Below are 7,959 nucleotides of genomic sequence, written 5' to 3' on the forward strand. Positions count from 1 at the left end.
GAGAAAAAAAGGCATTTACTTCACTTTACTTGAGCTAATCAAGCTTGATGCCGGGAATTGAAGAAGATATGATTCACCAATAGGCGAAGAAGAAATATATATTTCAAATATCTACTATTATGTTCTCACCTCATTCAGTCTTGATGGCAGATAGTTCAATGTACGCTCTATTGCTAGTAGTTTGAGGGAGAGTTAGAAAGCTTTGCTTTGATTCAATAAGTAATAGAGAGAAAAGATAAGCGCATCATCACTATACTCAAAATGAGACTGCAGTTATTACCCGGATCTAAGGTAAAAACCATGTCTGTGCCTAATATAGAAGGTAACAGGGAACTTCTTCAGTCGAATTTTGATGCCACCCATGCTGGTCATTGGAAAAACACTCGTTGGTTGTTGGATATAGTTAATATCTATGAGAAGCTTCCTTCTTATCTGAAGCAACGAGAGATGCCAATATACTGACATTTTTGAGAGCTGAATCATCAACCGCAACACTGACCGCCCCAACATTGTTGCTGCCGATCCTACCTGTACTGTAGGAAGAGAAGGACCTATTACGATGGGGATATAATGCTCCACGTGGAACATGAAGCGAATCATGAACCATGTCTAGACCCGGCGATAGGATAGGAGCTGAGCCACCTAACCTCCACCTTACCTTAGCTTGTCCTTGTCAGAACCATAAATGAGAAAAAGGGGGAATGCCATTCCATTCTTAACATCTTTCGCAACCTTTCTTTCACAGGTGGCAGAATTCTAGACCATATAAACTAGCCAACTAAAGCGGCCTACTCTATCGCAGTAAGGGCTTAAGCGATTGAAGTGACCTAACCTGCTTCTATCTAAATGGGCTCTCGGTCATCTATGTCGTCTTTGGAACTCCTTAGTTTATGGGCCTAGCTCAATGAAAAGCAAGCCTTCTTCCCAGTTGCAATAAGGAACGTCTGTATAGCATCAATCAATTTATCATTAGGGAATAGAATGGAGTGGACTAATACTCTATTCGACTAGAGGAAGAATCTTTATTAAATAGGATGCCTCCTAAGAGCCAAGGGGCCAATCGTCATATTCTCAATCGGCTTTGCCTCGCTGCATACTTTTGTTTAGTATTCCTTACAGCTATTTTCCAATCACCCAAAAGTAGTGGCAAGGCGGATATTGAGCAGAAAGACTGACTTAAGACTTTATCATTCACACCGACCTGCTTTCATAAGCACTTGTTGGCAAGTTCGGAAGAAGGCTTTGAGGGGAACTAACTATATGTGGCTTCGGTTCAGTACTGCTTCTCTCTTAGATTCTCTTCCAGCTGAGTTGCACTAACAGGCTTAGGTAAAGTACAAATAATGTGAGTGACTACATGCGAAAGCTTTTGCTTCTTCCTTTTCTTCTACTGGCAAGTAGCTCTCTTTTTTCCCTATAGGTCAAGATTCCCTCTATATGCCCAACCCATATCTATTTAGTCAAAAGGCTAGTTTAATCACTCTAAGGAAGTACTATAACTTGAATCAGTATCTCTAATAGGGTGATATCAAGCCTTCTGAGCAATATCGATCTTTTGTTTATGGTAAGTGGTCTGCCTTTCCCCTTACTAGATAAAATAGGGAAATTCAAAAAAGTATAGGAAAGGAAACCTTATTCGATGACCACTCCTCCTTCTGAATAGAGATAAGGTCGCCTATCAATTCATAACTACTGCAGCTGGTGGAATAAATCTACCCGGAGCTTCCGCTGGTTTTCAGATAGAAACTCCAATTTCTCTTTCTGCTTGTTGGGAGAACTCTCAATGGATTGGTTTCTGGGATTCGAGGTGGAAGTAGATAGGGACTGAGGAGAATAAAAAACCTCCTTATCAAAATTAGTCTCGTCCGATGCATGGCCGATGAGGGAGGCTCCATAAGGAGAAGAAGTAGATGGAGACTCCGAGGGTTAAGGGATAGGTTTGGTCAAGAATTTCATTACCTAAGTATACCACTATAGCCACTAAAAGGGTCATATATTGTTGAAGAGGAAGTGAAAGGAGTGATACCTTGCGAAGTAGGTACGAAAGGGGAGGCCTCTTCAGAGGTAGTTAAAATCCTTTATTTCAGGGAGGCAAGATAGGCTCTTTCTTTTATGATAGGACAACATACCCTAATTGAGACCCGGAGGGAGGCTGGATGTACTCTAAAGTAGAGTAGATGTACTTGCCTTTTTCTTAGAGTTTATTAAGGAAAAAGTGGAACTCAGATAAGAATGTAGTCTTGTTGCATCTCCTAAAGGAGAAGGGGCTAACCTATCAAACAAATAAGCTGGATCCTCTGGAGTTAGATCGGATGGAGTAGCTACTTACCTTACTGGTGTCCGAAGAAGTCTGTTGGTACAGATATCATATGAGATGTGAAAGCAATTTCTGACTTAAAGACTACTAGTTGAAGTAGAGCCGACTCTAACATTCGACCAGAGAGGTTAGTGCTGGGAAAGCAAAGAATGGAATATCTGTTCTGAAGAAGAAAGTTGCTTGATTATTCTTTTCAGGAGCAAGCCGTAACGACTCTATAGATCGCGAGAATGCATGTTCTGATGCTTGCACAGGCTCATCTACTTCCAACAATCCAACAAAGTGAGTTTCACAGAAGGCAACTCTGAGGAAATAAAAGAAGCTCGACCATGAAAAGGCAAGTCGGGTTTCACTACATATGTGTGGTACCCGACCCTACGCAAATGTGGACTCCCATTGCTTTCTGGGAAAAGAGGCGAGTATCCTTCTCTTTCTATTAGCTCCTATATCTATGGGCATTTAGGATAATATACGTATCTTAAAAGGATTATTAAAAGTCTTATCCTCTATCTTTTATCCCCAACATCGGTTTGAACGCCTCTATTGTTATCTCCGGACGCTGTAGATGCTAGTTCTTATCTGTTGTTCTCTCTTAGCATCCGGTCTTCAAAATCTTTTCTTTGAATAAGTCCCCCTAACATGTATTTAGGCGGCTCACTTGCCCAATGGATATTCCAATTACTAAGTTGACTACCTTCCCTGCCCTAGTAGCTCTTCAAGTGAGTTTTCTTTGTCTTCCCTCCATGACTAAAGTGAGTAATGGGATAAGGTTTTCCCTCCCCTCCTAGAAGTTTTAGATTGAGAGATCCAGGGCACCTTTCCTTTTCTCTATTCCCAAGTCTTGGGCTAAGCTGAGCTTTAAAGTTGGGCTTTCTTCCTAAAGACAAAGTCCGACCTCTTCCAAGTGATTTCCTTTCATGTATTCCTTCCTAAAGGCAGGACTGGGTGGTTTAAGTTGCTCCCTCTTTTCTCTATACCGAGCTAAAATAAAGAATGATGAAACATGTGGCCAGGCATAAATAGAGGCATTCGTCGTGTGATTTCATGCTTCTGCTTCTTCTTGTGGATTCCCTACCCAAAGGGAAGGGGTACGGGACATAGGGACTCAAGCAAAGGCTTTTTTTGAATTCTATCATGCTTATCTTTGTGGCTCTTGACTCTAGTTCTATCATTTGATACTCGATCTGGCTAGACGCCCTTCGCTATGGAGGTTTTGTGTAGGATTTCAATCTGAGATTATATTAAAACAAATAAGACTAACGGTATAGCGTTGCGTTTATATCGTACGACTTTTTCTTTTTAGTACAAGTCTGACTTAAAAATACAGTTATTGAGCTTCCCCTGCCTACTCGTCTTTAACTGGCTTATTTGTACCCATCTACATGATGGAAGTCCCCTCAGCCAATCGTCACTCGACAACATAGTCCTTGATTAACTTGATAGATCTGATTAGATGCTTGCTTTTTCCCAGCAAAGGTACCATTTACAGCTCAATCCGTAAGTTCACACTAGTCAGTATAGCTTTTTTTGAATTTCATTTTCCACAAGAGTCGATATTTCCGATTAAATCTTCTTGTTACTAGATTTTCTATAGGATAAATTATAGGCAAAAATTCTTATTCCTTTCCTCTACAGAGAAACCTTTCTTTCAAGTCACACCATAATAGCCATTTATTAACTTTCTTTGATTCTAGATCAAATATTAATTTCATCTATATTATATATTAATTTCTATCTAGATTATATATCTATATTATATTAAGTAGATTGTATATTTTGATGTGTATCTATCAAATCGTGGCTTCATGTACCAAATATTTCAATATCGTTGCATCCGGTATTTTTGTTTTGTTCCAACAATGTGATGAAGAATAGATCCGAGAAAGAGACTTTCATTTCCAGTCTCCTATTTCTTTTTTTATTGAATTTTGGATTTTTTAAAAGGAAAAATAGTAGATTATCCCTTTTTCTAACATATGAAAGAAGAAAAAAAATCAATATTAGATTGAATTGTCTTTTTTCTTTCGATGCATGGAAAGATATACTCTGAGTTTTACATTGATTTTTATGAAGTATGAAGGAAAGGGATCGCTTAGTCCTTGAATATTTCTTTCAAAACAAAGGATTGATTGAATTGTCTTATTACGACAATTCATGGTTCATATGCGAAGTCAGAAGGAATAATCCAATGGAGTTCATGGATTTACCTAGGTCAGTTTATGGGCTAATATATAAAGGATTTTTCTCTTCGAAACCCATTGGAAAGGGCAGTGCAAGAGAAATCATAAAAAATGATCGAATCTTCGGATGCCCCAAAAAAGATATGAGGTGCTCGGAAATAGTCGAAGTAGTTAAATAGGAGGATCACTATGACTATAGACCAGATATAGATGAAAATGATTTATTTAATATTATGGATGACTGGTTATAGAGGGACCCTTTCATTTTTGTAGGCTGGTCCGGTCTATTACTCTTTTCTTGCGCCTAATTCGCTTTAGAGGCTTGGTTCACAGGTACAACCTTTGTAACTTCATGGTATACCCATGGATTGGCCAGTTCTTATTTGAAAGGCTGTAATTTTTTTACTTCCGCAGTTTTCTACTCCTGATAATAGTTTAGCACATTCATTGTTGTTACTATGGGGTCCTGAAGTACAAGGAGATTTTACTCGTTGGTGTCAATTGGGCGGTCTTGGAGTTTTGTTTCTCTCCATGGAGCTTTTTTTTGTCTAATAGGTTTCATGTTACGTCAATTCGAGCTTGCTCGATCTGTTCAATTGACCTTATAATGCAATCAATCGCATTCTCTAGTCCAATTCTATTTTTCTTTCTGTATTTCAGATTTATCCACTAGGTCAGTCTGCTTGGTTCTTTGCACCTATTTTTGGTGTAGCAACTATATTTTGATTCATCCTCTTTTTTCAAGGGTTTCATAATTGGACCTTGAACCCCTTTCATATAATGGGAGTTGTCGGTGTATTGGGCATTTTTTTGTTATGCATCATTCATGGTTCAACTGTAGAAAAGAATTTATTTGAAGTCGGTGATAGTAAAAATATATTCCGTGCTTTTAACCCAACTCAAGCAGAAGAAACTTATTCCATGGTCACCTCTAACTGCTTTTTATCCCAAATCTTTAGGGTTTCTTTTTCCAATAAATGTTGGTTACATTTCTTTATGTTATTTGTACCAGTAACTGGTTTATGGATGAGTTCTCTTAGAGTAGTCGGTCTAGCCCTGAACCTACGTGCCTATGACTTCATTTCTCAGGAAATTCGTGCAACAAAAGATCTTAAATTTGAGACTTTCTACACCTAAAATATTCTCTTAAACGAAGGTATTCATGCTTGGATGGCGGCTTAAGATCATCCTCATGAAAACCTTATATTCCCTGAGGAAGTTCTACCACATGGAAAGGCTCTTTAATGGAACTTTAGCCTTAGATGGTCGTGACCAAGAAACCACTGGTTTCGCTTGGTAGGTCGGGAATGCCCGACAACTCAATTTATCTGGTAAACTACTTGGGGCTCATATAGCCCATGTTAGATTAATCATATTCTGGGTTGGTGCAATGAACCTATTTGAAGTGGCCCATTTCGTACCAGAAAAGCCTATGTATGAAAAAGGATTAATTTGACTTCCCCACCTAGCTACTAACGGTTGGGGGGTCAAAAGTATATATATACTTTGTTTAAATAGGGCCCTAACTTTTGAATGTGAATCAGACTAACCACCTGTTCATCTTCTTCTATTTGCAGGTACACACACTTGAGGATCGAGACTAGAATATCGATGGATGGACTCTGACTCTAAATGAAGGAATCTGAGCTTTATCAACACTGATAGGATTTCTAGCTTGTGTAGGCAGCTGGTGGAACTCCTCAAAAGTGCCAAAAATCTCCTCATCAATGGCATAATTCTCTCGGCTATCTACTACAGCATTTCCTTCCTTGTACAAATGAGAAAATCAAATCTATTTATCCCTCAACATTGTAAGAATTTTCCTGACTATTATATCAATAGCCCAGGGTGCAGACACCTCTTGTATCATGATCAGTCTAGCAATGGTTGAATCAATCTCAATCACCATATTTGTGAAGCCTTTATGCACACAGATTTTAGCAGGTAACTGAATAGCCATTATATCTAAATACATATTAGTTTGAACGGGTAGCAGCACACAAAAAATCACCAACAGCATCTCTAAACACCACAGTAGCACCACTCTTACCTGGATTACCTCTTGATGCACCATCTGTGTTACATTGAATCCATTGTCCAGTAGGGAATTCCCAACATACTCTTCAATAATGTAGCCTAGGGATGTAGCTCTCCAACTCACTAACCAATTCAGGTCAATTAAAAGACAATCTTTTCATCTTAGGAAACCTTTACACTAGTAAATTGTGCAGAGTTGCTGAAACCTAAAAAATTCGCCTATTCAAGAAGATATTACCACCATACCTTTCTTTCTTTCTCCTCTTCCATAGCTCCCAGACAACTACACAGGGCAATGCTTGATATAAAGGCTTTAGATATACATTTGCAGGGTGTTTCCACCACCTTTGAAATACCTTCTGGAAGCTAACACCATGTGTAAGACCTGGACCCAAGGAAAAGTACTGCCATACCTTATCAGCACATTGACGCTTCAAAAAAGGATACTGCATGGTTTCCACTGTTGGTCGATAACAACACCAAGACCATGAGGGCATTGTATATCCAAGTCATGTTAGAATTTCATCCAAAGAAAGTTTCCAATGCCACACTCTCCATGAGAAGAAAGATATCTTAATTGGTAACTATAACGCTCTAACGCATGTCGTTATGGAGCTTTGGAACACTGTCGATTGCCACCTCTTGCAAGAAATCATCGGTCACAAATGGGAATAATCATATGTTATAATAGGCGCTTTGAATTTCTTTGGAGATTCTTAATGCAGCATGTGCTGAAATCCACCTAGCTACTTACTACTCAACTTAAAATCCAAAATGAAATGGAATTCAAATTGGTCGAGAAAACAAATTGTGCTAGTTGGAATTTGGAATGAATGAGACTCTCTGTTTCTATTCTCCATCGAGTCATCAAGTGATTAGCCAACTCAATCTATTTTTCCATCCGATGATCTTTACCCTAGGACTGACTCTGTTCAACCTGCCTTGATTGCCTATCTAATGCTACTGGTGCAAGTAACCGCTCAACAAATAGGGAGTGAACGACTCTTCTATCTAGATCGGTGATTCCGTTCGGCCGAGCCAGCTATCGAAAGTCTTGCAAGCAACCTACACTAAGCTAAGCGAGCTAGAAGCTAAAGTGAATCTTTTTTGGCATCTTTTTCTTTGCTTTGACCGCGACTTTGTTTGGTCTTCCTCTTTCCTTCAGCCCATGTTTCAAAGCTAGCAAAACGTTTGAGCCTTCGGGATCTCTCTTAAATGGCGGTTGTTCAGTCCTTTTCTTCAGTTGATGCTGAGATTGATGCTTTGATTGTCTCCTATATCATTCGGTAATAAAGATCCACTACTTTCCTTGTTGATACTAAACTCAGTACCTCGCTTCCTTACTAGTACACCTACTAGATACATACTTATTACGAATGTATTCACTAGGCATCTAACTTAGCAACCTTTTGCTTAGGCTGGTAA

General features: G+C 39.0%; 1 pseudogene; it reads left to right on the plus strand.

Annotated features, from left to right (window-relative positions):
* Window positions 1-300: 300 nt before the first annotated feature.
* LOC129884306 (photosystem II D2 protein-like) lies at window positions 301-5,742 on the plus strand (annotated as a pseudogene).
* The last annotated feature ends 2,217 nt before the right edge of the window (window positions 5,743-7,959 follow it).

This window comes from Solanum dulcamara, chromosome 4 (genome assembly GCF_947179165.1).
Source record: "Solanum dulcamara chromosome 4, daSolDulc1.2, whole genome shotgun sequence".
In the NCBI taxonomy this organism is placed as follows: domain Eukaryota; kingdom Viridiplantae; phylum Streptophyta; class Magnoliopsida; order Solanales; family Solanaceae; genus Solanum; species Solanum dulcamara.